The sequence below is a fragment of the Rhinoderma darwinii genome, chromosome 3 (genome assembly GCF_050947455.1).
Source record: "Rhinoderma darwinii isolate aRhiDar2 chromosome 3, aRhiDar2.hap1, whole genome shotgun sequence".
In the NCBI taxonomy this organism is placed as follows: Eukaryota; Metazoa; Chordata; class Amphibia; order Anura; family Rhinodermatidae; genus Rhinoderma; species Rhinoderma darwinii.
This window is the reverse complement of record NC_134689.1, coordinates 392,972,852-392,985,830: the sequence shown is the minus strand read 5'-3', so window position 1 is coordinate 392,985,830 and position 12,979 is coordinate 392,972,852. Positions and strand designations below refer to the sequence as shown.

Sequence of the window (12,979 nt, the reverse complement as noted above, 5' to 3'; positions counted from 1 at the left end):
CCTGGACCGCAGAACACGGCCGTAATAAGACATGTCCGTTCTTTCTGCAGTCCAGGCTCCTGGGCCATGCACGGACCGTGGAAATCACAGTCGTGTGCATGGCCCCATAGGAATGAATGGGGCCGCAATTCTCCCGTGGATTTTGAATTGCGGCCGCAAAAGCACGTTCGTGTGCATGGAGCCTTAGGGTTTTTGAAACTATACACTTTTTGTGGACTTTACTGTATGTTTTTATTACAGTGTTTTATTATATATACACACCTAGGTTAGGTCTATGCTGTGCCTCGTATTTTACCATTTATACAAACTTTACTACTCCAAAGAAAATGTACGCTTTTGCGGGGGGAACAAAAACGTAAACTTTGCGATGTACTTTTCTATAAAATTCCACCTCAGCTCCACTTTGATGACTAGGCCGCACTTATATACTGTCCTTAGGGACACTGCATCCTACAGCAGCCATTGAATGACGTGATGACATGATGTCACTGTGACAACATATCACTCTAGCCGGGTCATATTATAGGTAAGTATATTGTGTATGTTATGAAAAGTTTCATATTTCATTATTATTCGGTTTCTTTTTGAAAAAATTCTGAAAACCCATTCAACATGATGAATTTTCTTCCCAGACTCCTACTGCCATCATCTGTTTCTTGTCTCCAGCTACTTCCCCTCTATCCCTCCTCCTGCAATGGGCATCAGTTTCCTGCAACAGTTTACTGTCCCTCGCCTCAGGCGCTACTTTAAGAGTGGAGGTGTGCCCCCCTCAGGTACTAGGCCCCACTAGCAACACGCTATCATATGCAATGCCGCCTCACAAAAGTATACAGCACGGCTTATCCCATAGTGAACAATAATTATCTCATTAATAGAGTATTACTGTAAGTTTCGATGAAAACACAAAACCACAAAAAAAAAAGAAAACATAATGGAGTGTATGAGATTTTACCCCTCCCCCCCCTTCCCCCTGCTTGCATTCTGGGCCCTAATGACCAAGCTATTTTTTATGTTTTTCCATCGTCTCATTCAAAGAGCTGTAAATTTTTTATTTTTGCGTCGACATAGCTGTATAAGGTCTTGTTTTTTGCGGGACAAGTTGTATTTTTTAATAGCACCATTTTGGTGTACATATTATTTATTGATTAACTTTTATTAACTTTTTTTGGGCGGGGGACAGAAAAAAACCTGACATTTTGGCACACTTTTTTGCATCCTAAATCTACGCAGTTTACCGTGTGGTATAAATAACACAATAACTTTATTCAGCGGGTCGTTACAATTGCAATGATACCAAATTTGTATAGTTTTTGCATGTTTTACTACTTATACACAGTAAAAACACCTTTATTTCAAAATTATTTGTTTTTGGGGCTCCATATTTGAAGAGTCGTAACTTTTTTTTTTTTTCGCCAATGCAGTTGTATGAGGGCTTTTTTTTTGCGGGAAGACTTGTCGTTTTTAATTGGTACCATTTTGGAGTAGATGCGACTTTTTGATCACTTTTTATCACATTTTTTTAAGTCAGGATTCACAGAAAATAGCAATTTCTCCATTGTTTTTTATTTTTTCAACGTTTTTCGGTATAAAATAATAAATTATCCAAAAATCTCCTCTGAAATACACAGCAGCCCTGGATCCTGTTGTTCCGGTCCCAGAAGCTCCTGCAGCAGTCACGTGCCACTGCAGCCAATCACTGACCTCAGCATTCACGTGCCGTTCATGGTAGCATCAACGCTGAAGTTTATTATTTTATACCATTACCTGCCCTATGAACGATTTTGAAAAGTCCCAGATAACCCCTCTAAGGATTAGGTTAATTTTGGTCTAATTTTTTGGATAATTTTGGTTAATTTTTTTTTTTGCTTTTCATAACTTTTTTTTCTCCAGTGAAATTGTTATTTGCGTTATTAGATTCATTTTTTATTTCATTATTTTAAGGTAAATAGAGATCTTTCTGATCCAGGCTTCTGTGCAGTGTGCCGAATGTCCGTAACAGATGTCCCCATCCCATCTTGTAGGCCATTAACAGTGCCCATACACATTAGATGAAATCGTCTGCTGACTATCTCATGTGTATGGCGGTCTCCCGATACACACCCTGAACGACAGATGTCGGGAAAAGGAGGATTGGGCATGCTGAAATTCGACATGCCCGATCCTTTGTTCCCACAGGAGATAAGCTGCTGCCAAAGGTGTCTGGCAGCAGCTTATTCCCCACTCTCCATTGAAAACACATGCCTACTATTTTTGTCCGATGCAGGATCTGGCTGACCGCTATCTAAAGTGTATCGGCAGCTTAAATGCCAGCGTCGTACATTTACAAGGCAGGACGGGAAGGGGTCAAGTGACAAATCTTAAAATCCCTGTATTTTCCCTGCAGAAGGAACAATTTGACAGTATGGCATTAGTCATCTGGAAAATGACTAAAATAAAAAATATATCAAAGACCGGACAATATTTGTATCTCACACTGGGGTTGCTTTTCGTTGTATGACCGGCCGAAAAACTCGCTTGTTCCATATGGGAATTTCAAACTCCTTTCCACAATGAATTTGCAAAACGGTGTCAACTTCGTAGCTTTGAAGCAATAATTATAGTGGAGGATATAACAAAGGCAGAGGAGGTAGGGATTAGTGTTAACAGATTTTGCTGTCTTTGCCTGGAAGGCATTCCTTACTCCTCAAAGTTCTCCTTAGCTGACTGAGCACGCCCACACAATGTGGGACTTCTTCAACTTCCTTATGTAAAAGAATATCACAGAACTTGTGGTCTCAGGAAACAGGTCCACTCAGTTTTCCCATATTAGAGACAGCGGCCGAGAGAGCAGAAACTCTATTGTTTTAGAAGGGGATGTAGGACAATGTCAACCCTTGTTTTCCGTCTAATGACGTCTTTTACTGCTCCCGTTAACCTCGTCCACCCCCCAAACCTCCCTGCTCGTCTCTTTTTCAATTTAGGCAGATCTTTTTAAGATTTCCTAAACCCTGTCAACTTCATGTCAAGTGGTATATCTTTAACCTCCTTAAGGGTTGGTCTGAATGGTTATTTAGGACCACCCAGACTGATGTAACACCAACCACACAGATTATCTTTCTTCAAGACTCCGATGATCTTATGAAAAGTAAAGGGACTACTGAAGAAGAAGGCTACATTCAGACCAGCGTAGCTAACCTCGGACGTGAAATAAATACTGCAGTTTTTCACGTCCTAGGTGCACTTGTGTGGGACGCGTTATCACGGTACCCTCATAGACTAGAGTCTATGGAGGGAAGCGTGACACGCAGGAATATAGGACATGACCTATTTTTTCACTGACCCTTCACACGCTCTGTTGAAACAACGGGCGTGTATACGGCTCTACTGAAATACATGAGTCCGTGTGACGGCCGTTGTTTTAACGGCCATCACACGGACAAAATACACAGTGTCTGAATGAGCCCTAAGAAAAAAAGAAGTGCACTACCGTGAGGGGGGGGCTGACAGGATTGATTAGCAATTGCAACCGGACCATAGCGCTATGGAGGCGAATTCTCCAAAACCGTAGAGCAATGGTGTTGCAATGCTAGACATAAATATTTAACTATATAAAACAATTATTTTTTATGATGTACAGTGAAACCTCTCTGAAAATACCATCCCTGATCTAGGCCAGATTTCTTTCCTTATACGTGTATGTATATATATATATATATATATATATATATATAGGCTCTGCTCTTTGAGAGGACCATCCCTCTAAAATAAAAATTGTCACTGTAATTTTAGGTGGTCATGTCAAAGAGGCTACCCTGCATTGCATCATGAATGTGCAGCCAGGTGGGAATTGGGGGTCAAGGGACCTGCGTCCTCCAGATAGGTGTGGGTCCCTCATCTATCAGACATTGATGGCAAATCCCTTTGATCTGCCTTAAAGGGGTTGTCCAGCCACAGACAACTGATGACCTATCCACAGGATAGGTCATCAGTATATGATCGGTGGGGGTCCGACACCTGGACCCAACACCGATCAGCTCTCCGGCTGCTTCCGGGCAGATGGCTCCGGTCACGGAATAGCAGCCGAGCTGCAGTACTGCAGCTCTGCTCCTATTCAAGTGTATAGGAGCAGAATTACAGTTCTGCAGCACAGCCACTATGCAGTAGTTAGAGCCATCTACTTCCGGCTCCAAATACCGCATACCCTGCCTAGCATCCAGCGCCTGGAGGCAGCCGGAGCAGCTGATCGGTGCATGGTCCGGGTGTCGGAGCCCCACCGATAATATAGTGATGACCTATCCTGTGGATAGGTCATCAGTTGTCCATGGCTGGACAACCCCTTAAAATTGTCTGAGATTTGAATACCCCTTTAAATAAGCACTGAAAAATACAGAACAACTAAAGCCATAAAATAACCTAATATTCCTTTCCTGGTAATTTGGGTTTAACAGAATAGGAATAAAAAAAGATCCCAACTTTGAATGTTTTTGATGTAAAAATTAAATATTTTACTTCCAAATTTTGATCCTGAATATTCCATATTGGCTTTGTGACTATATTAGATACATGCTGGTTAGGCTATGTTCACACGGGGTATTTTGCCGAGTTTTTTGACGCGGAAACCGCGTCGCAAAACTCGGCAGAAACGGCCCGAGAACGCCTCCCATTGATTTCAATGGGAGGCGTCGGCGTCTTTTTCCCGCGAGCAGTAAAACTGCCTCGCGGGAAAAAGAAGCGACATGCCCTATCTTCGGGCGCTTCCGCCTCCGACCTCCCATTGACTTCAATGGGAGGCAGGAGAAAGCGTATATCTCGCTGTTTTCTGCCCGCGGCGCTCAATGGCCGCGGGCGAAAAACGGCGCGATAATTGCCGCGAAAATCGGCGTGCAGGGAGAGGAATATCTGCCTCAAAGTTCCAAACGGAATTTTGAGGCAGATATTCCTCCCCCAAAATACTCCATGTGAACATAGCCTTAAGTGGTATTTCTGGACCATCAAGTGCTGGACTATCAATATTTTGCTGTAGTTGCATGATATTAGAAATGTTTACTTGCCAAGATGAAGAAATAAGTAAGCTGTGTATACAATATAAAATCTATGCACATAACAAATGACTGTATAAATGTGGGATAATCTAGTGCCCATCCCTTTGGAATTGAAACACAACGTACATTAGAAAGTAGCGTAACTTGTTATTAAACAATGATTAAGTTTAATTTACATAAACTCCCTTTAGGGGTTCAGTAACTTAATAGAATCTATAATAGTGTAAATGCATAAAAGGCACATGCACAGCAGGGAGGTAGATACATAGTAATGTAAAAGGGGGTTGCCTCATCAGAAAAACTGCTTATTTTGTCAGGAGAAGCCACGGCCAGTCTGGCATTACCCGTGCACCGCCGCTTTATGAGAAATGTAGTATTACATGGAGGCCATACAGATGAATGGCCGTCCTTTTAAAATAATGACGGCTCTAGTCCGTCAGTACAAGATGAGTTTGTTCAGATCGGCTCCCGGTTCTTACTCATAGAGGGGGTCCCCACTCTCTATGAAGTCCATATACCCCAAAAGGGCTTATAGATAGTGGTTGTCCTTATGAGAAATGTCAGTATATGAAGCATTAGAAGGTCTGGTCTAAAGCAACTGACAAACTCAGTCGAGCAAGAAACTAACCAAAAGTTATGGGTTACATCACTCGTGTGGTACTTGCATCATTATGGATACGAGCTCAGTGATGCAATCTATTGTACGTTTTGGAGTTACAAACAGCATTTTGCATAACAAAAACCGACAGTTACAGTAAAATCTACAAAAAATGAATCAGTTAAATACAATAAAAATAATTATAGCACATGAAAAAGTGGCCCTAAAATCTGCAATAAGAAAGGGTATGTACACACGCATAGATTTGCTTATTTAAAATTTAGAAAATCTGCCACAGAAATCCATAGTTAAAACTCGGATTTCTGCTGCGGATTGTCTAGCGGATCCACATGCGGATTATAACAATTGTAATTTAATAGAGCTATTACGAGTCTTTTTAGCGTGCAATCCACAGCAATAAAGTACATGCTGTAGATTATTACATTTGCAGAGCGTTCATTATTCTGAGCGGATTTGTTCCTGAGCGTATAAAATACCCCAATCACATGCATGACAGGCAGATTGTGAGTAACATTTAGGTACGGAATCTGTGCCTAAATCCTGACAGAATCCTGAACGTATGAACAGGATGACCTAACTGTACAATCCTCCATCTGTGACATCACTATCCTGGACTGTGTGACTGTACTATGCTCTCTCGATGACATCACCATCCTGGACTGTGGGACTATACTGTGTGACATCAGCATCAGTGACTGTACTCTCTCTATGACATTAACATCCTGGACTGTGGGACTATACTGTGTGACATCAGCATCAGTGACTGTAATGTGCTTACTCTATGACATTACCATCCAGGACTGTGGGACTATACTGTGTATCAGCATCAGTGACTGTACTGTGCTCACTCTATGACATCACTATCCTGAACTGTGGGACTATACTGTGTGACATCAGCATCAGTGACTGTACTGTGCTCTCTCTATAACATCACTATCCTAGACTGTGGGACTATACTGTGTGACATCAGCATCAGTGACTGTACTGTGATCGCTCTATGACATCACTATCCTGGACTGTGGGACTATACTGTGTATCAGCATCAGTGACTGTACTGTGCTCGCTCTATGACATCACTATCCTAGACTGTGGGACTATACTGTGTGACATCAGTATCAGTGACTGTACTGTTCTCACTCTATGACATCACTATCCTGGACTGTGGAACTATACTGTGTGACATCAGCATCAGTGACTGTACTGTGCTCGCTCTATGACATTACTATCCTAGACTGTGGGTCTATACTGTGTGACATCAGCATCAGTGACTGTACTTTTCTCACTCTATGACATCACTATCCTAGACTGTGGGACTATACTGTGTGACATCAGCATCAGTGACTGTACTGTGCTCGCTCTAGGACATCACTATCCTAGACTGTGGGTCTATACTGTGTGACATCAGCATCAGTGACTGTATTGTTCTCACTCTATGACATCACTATCCTAGACTGTGGGACTATACTGTGTGACATCAGCATCAGTGACTGTACTGTGCTCGCTCTATGACATCACTATCCTAGACTGTGGGACTATACTGTGTGACATCAGCATCAGTGACTGTACTGTGCTCGCTCTATGACATCACTATCCTAGACTGTGGTACTATACTGTGTGACATCAGCATCAGTGACTGTACTGTGCTCGCTCTATGACATCACTATCCTAGACCGTGGGTCTATACTGTGTGACATCAGCATCAGTGACTGTATTGTTCTCACTCTATGACATCACTATCCTAGACTGTGGGACTATACTGTGTGACATCAGCATCAGTGACTGTACTGTGCTCGCTCTATGACATCACTATCCTAGACTGTGGGTCTATACTGTGTGACATCAGCATCAGTGACTGTATTGTTCTCACTCTATGACATCACTATCCTAGACTGTGGGACTATACTGTGTGACATCAGCATCAGTGACTGTACTGTGCTCGCTCTATGACATCACTATCCTAGACTGTGGGACTATACTGTGTGGCATCAGCATCAGTGACTGTACTATGCTTACTCTATGACATCACTATCCTGGACTGTGGGACTATACTGTGTGACATCAGCATCAGTGACTGTACTGTGCTCGCTCTATGACATCACTATCCTAGACTGTGGGTCTATACTGTGTGACATCAGCATCAGTGACTGTATTGTTCTCACTCTATGACATCACTATCCTAGACTGTGGGACTATACTGTGTGACATCAGCATCAATGACTGTACTGTGCTCGCTCTATGACATCACTATCCTAGACTGTGGGTCTATACTGTGTGACATCAGCATCAGTGACTGTATTGTTCTCACTCTATGACATCACTATCCTAGACTGTGGGACTATACTGTGTGACATCAGCATCAGTGACTGTACTGTGCTCGCTCTATGACATCACTATCCTAGACTGTGGGACTATACTGTGTGGCATCAGCATCAGTGACTGTACTGTGCTTGCTCTATGACATCACTATCCTAGGCTGTGGGACTATACTGTGTGAAATCAGCATCAGTGACTGTACTGTGCTCACTCTATGACATCACTATCCTGGACTGTGGGACTATACTGTGTGACATCAGCATCAGTGACTGTACTGTGCTCACTCTATGACATCACTATCCTGAACTGTGGGACTATACTGTGTGACATCAGCATCAGTGACTGTACTGTGCTCACTCTGTTATATCAAACATCACAATCCAGTAAGAGACTCTTCTTCCATTACCTGGACTGTGTTAGTGCACTGTACTACCTCAATGTTATCACCACCCAGACCTTGTTTACACCCGCAAATGTCCATGAGTCAAAGATTGCATAATTGATACAAATAGTACTATGCACTTAAAAAGCTCTTAAGTACAGACTTACATATGTGGCCATAAATACAGTATGTGAACACCTGACCATCACATCTATATGAGCTTGATGGACATCCCTTTCCAAAACCATAGGCATTAATACAGAGTTGGGTTGCCCTTTGCAGCTATAACATCTTCCGCTACTCTGTGAAGGTTTTCCACAAGATTTTATAGTGTGTCTGTAGAAAGTTGTTACCATTCATCCAAAAGAACATTTGTGAGGTCAGACATTGATGTTGGACAAGAGGGCCTGGCTTGCAATCTGCGTTCCAATTCATCCCAAAGGTGGATGGGGTTGAGGTCAGGACTCTGTGCAGCGATTCGAGTTACTCCACACCAAACTTGTCACACCATGTCTTTGTGGAGCTTGCAGTGCGCACAGGGGCACAGTCATGAGGGAACAGGAGAGGGCCAAGCCTCAAACTGTTACCACAAAGTTGGAAGCTACAATTCTGTAAAATGTCTTTGAATGCTGCAGCATTACCTTTACCTCTCACTGGAAATAAGGAGCCAAACCCTGAAAAACAGCCACAGACCATCATCCCTCCTCCACCAAATGTTACAGTAGTCACTATGTATTCCGATGAGAAGCGTTCACCTGGTAATCGCCAATCGCTGATTCCTCCATCAGACTGCCAGATAGTGAAACGTGATTCATCCCTTCATAGAACACGCTGCTCCAGTGCTGGCAAGGCTTTACACCACTCCAGCCGACGCGTGGCATTTTGCATGATGATCTTAGGCTTGTGTGCAGCGACGATGAAAACCCATTTCATGACGCTCTAGATATACAATTCTGGTGCTGATGTCACTTCCAGTGGAGGTTTGGATCTCTGTAGTGAGGATAGGCGATTTTTACGCACCATGCTTTTCGGCACTCGGTGGCCCCACTCTGTGAGTAAGCGTGTTCTTCCACTTCGTGGATGAGCTGTTCTTATTCCCAGATGCAAATCTAGCAGATTAGAAATTTCATGAACTGATTTTTAGGAAAAGTGGCATCCTATGACACCTAAACTTAATAACAAGGAGGAATGTCCATATACTTTTGGCCATGTAGTGTACTTGCACTTACTGCACTATACTCTCTCAATAATATCAGTTACCAAGTATAAACTGGATTCCGCCTCAAAATTCTGCCTTCCATCCATTTGAATAGTAGTCGGACGCTTCTTTTTCCCTGATTTTCTCTACTCGATCTAAGGCCCCATTCACATGAACGTATTTTTGCGGACGCAATTCACCCACAAATCTGCGGGTGAATCGTAGCCCCATTCATTTCAATGGGCCCATGCACACGACTGTGGTTTCCACTGTCTGTGCATTGCCTAGAAGCCAGGCTCATAGAAATGAATGCACGTGGACATGTGCACGGCCCGCGATTTGCAAGGGGCCGCGGGTGAAGCTCCGCGGCCGTCCGAGCCGCAAGACACGGCCCGTGCACCACACTACGATCGTGAGCATGAGGCCTTAGGGTGGATTCCACCCGAACCTCCCATTGAAGTCAATGGGAGGAGGAACCTTCCTCCTGACGGCAGAAATAATTTCACGGCGGAACCCGCTACGCAAAATCTGCCGTGTGAACTGACCCTTAAATATATATACTTTGTGACTTCTCATTGCCAGAATGTGCAGATCTTTCTTTGGAAGCAATTGCCATGACAAACATCACACCTATCACACATCAAACCTATCACACATCACACCTATCACACATCAAACCTATCACACATCACACCTATCACACATCACACCTATCTGCCAAATATAAACATGTGTTACATTTTTTTAAATATAAATAAAATACCATCTAGAGATATAAGTATTGAAAGGCAAATATGAGTAATCAGCATGCTGGTGTGCTGCAGATATACAATCCAGATGTCCAGCATGAATATATGTGGTTACTAGAGAAAGAAGTGAGGTAGCCACAATTCACATCTCAGCGCCTAAACCAAAGCTAAGCACTCAAAACTTATAAAAACATTAGTGTAAGGTTTATATTGTAGTATGGTCTCCCAGCAACTATGGGGAAAAGGTATACGTATATATGAAATATAAGTACAAATACAGATAGGCAAATCAGTTTAATGAACAGCTACAGTTTGAAAGAGACCTTCCCAAATAAGCGTACAGTCTAAAGGAAACGGGGATAAAGGCACAGGGCTATTTTTTAGGTTTTGATAACATTTAGGCTACATTCAGACGAACTTAGCCAACCTCGGACGTGAACAACTACAGTTTTTCACGTCCGAGGTGCAACCCGTGCTGATCCCATGCGGGACACGTTATCATGCATCCCCCATAGACTGCAGTCTATGGAGGGATGCGTGAAGCACAAAAAAATAGGACATGTCCTATTTTTTCTCTGACCCTTCACACACTCCGTTGAAACAAAGGTCATGTGAGCTGCCCCATTAAAGTACGTGAGTCCGTGTGACAACTGTTGTTTTAACGGCCGTCACACGGACTACATATATGCTCGTCTGAATGAGCCCTTACAGTTTACATATAGTTATAATCTACCCAAAAAGTTTTACAAAGAGTTACAGCTTGTATTTTACTCCAGAGCTGCACTCACTATTCTGTTGATTGAGTCACTCTGTAAATACATTACATTGCTTATCATGTATTGATCCTGAGTTACATCCTGTATTATACTCCAGAGCTGCACTCACTATTCTGTTGGTGGAGTCACTGTGTACATACATTACATCACTTATCCTGTACTGATCCTGAGTTACATCCTGTATTATACTCCAGAGCTGCACTCACTATTCTGCTGGTGGAGTCACTGTGTACATACATTACATTACTTATCCTGTACAGGTTCTGAGTTACATCCTGTATTATACACCAGAGCTGCACTCACTATTCTGCTGGTTGAGCCACTGTGTACATACATTACATTACTTATCCTGTATCGGTTCTGAGTTACATCCTGTATTATACACCAGAGGTGCACTCACTATGCTGCTGGTTGAGCCACTGTGTACATACATTGCATATCCTGTACCGATCCTGAGTTACATCCTGTATTATATTCCAGAGCTGCATTCACTATTCTGCTGTGTACATACATTACATTAATTATCCTGTACCGATCCTGATTTACATCCTCTACTCCAGAGCTGAACTCACTATTCTGTTGGTGGAGTCACTTTGTAAATACATTGTTTGCCTTGCACTAATCCTGATTTACAGTCTTTATTATACTCCCCAGTTGCATTCTAAATTCTACAGGCTTCAGAGCTGAAATCTCCCAGCTTTCCTTGATCGATTAATGTCTGCACAGAGCTTGCTCTGTGATTTGCATTCTGGAAAGTGTTGTCTTTACAACAGGCACTGTATATAAGGCTGTGTTCACATCAGTGTTGCCCTTCCGTTGAGGGGTTCTGTCGGAGGTTTCCGTCGGGTTAACCCCTCAACGGAAAGGTAAGCTAAAAACCATAGCTTCTGTTTCCCTCACTATTGATCTCAATGGTGACGGTAACGTTGCTAAAGGTCGACTGCGCTATTGGTTCAAGAACAACGGAACCCTGTCACAACAGTAACAAACAGAAACCATTAGCAACGTTTCCGTTACCATTGAGATCAATGGTGAGGGAAACGAAAGCTTAAGTTTCAGTTTGCCTTTCCGTTGAGGGGTTAACCCGACGGAAACCTCCAAAGGAACCCATTAATGGAATGGCAAAGCTGATGTGAACAGGCCCTTAATCTGATGTAAGAAAAAACGAATTTCCCCCTGCATCATTGGAGCTCAGCTCAGCTGTTAGGGGGTAGGTTTGTCGACAAGCCTGTTGACTGTTTTCAATGCAAACTAGCATAATGGTGAATGTTGCTCTGGAGTTTAATATAGGATGTTAAAGGGGCTTTACACTGGCAGACGCTCGTTGCCGATAACTGTCCTGTGTAAACAGGGGAACGAACAGCAGATGAACAATCATTTGCTGGTCGTATCGTTTTAAAAAAGTAAAAGATTATCGTTGTCGGCAGCGCTTCTCCCTCCCTGTGTAAATAGGGAGAGGCGCTGCCGACATGATAATAATGGATGGGGACGGGCGATCGGAGTACCGACCGCTTGTCCCCATCCATAGCTCTGTGTGACAGGAGCAAGTGAGCGCTGATCAACGATGTTTCGTTGATCAGTGCTCGGCTGTACCGGCCGCATGTCGGCCGGTGCCCCTTGGGAACTACAGGAAGAAGATAAGTAAGATGACTAAGTATAGCGTCCATGGTCGCGGACTGTCGGGGGGTGATTACTCACCCCCCGACGGCCGCAGCCGTGGACCTGTTCTGTTGTGTCCGTAGGGTGCGCGCGCGCGCTCGTGCCCGACCTTAAAGGGCCAGCACGCACACATGAAAATAATCATCAATTAACCCATGATCACCCTGGACTATCACTCATTGCCTGAGCGTTGTTGTGTTTACCCGTGTTAATGATCCAAATGGTCCCTTAGTGTTATCCTGTTCCTAGTGTTCCCGTACCT

At 43.3% G+C, this 12,979-nt stretch overlaps 1 protein-coding gene and 1 long non-coding RNA gene across 4 annotated transcripts in view; one reads left to right on the top strand and one right to left on the bottom strand.

Annotated features, from left to right (window-relative positions):
- S1PR2 (sphingosine-1-phosphate receptor 2) overlaps positions 1 to 12,979 on the top strand; it is a 58,919-nt gene that overhangs the window by 18,419 nt on the left and 27,521 nt on the right. The window lies entirely within an intron of this gene.
- The window catches only part of LOC142750135 (uncharacterized), a 127,173-nt gene that overhangs the window by 92,325 nt on the left and 21,869 nt on the right, over positions 1 to 12,979 (bottom strand). The gene's annotated exons all lie outside the window — the stretch shown is intronic.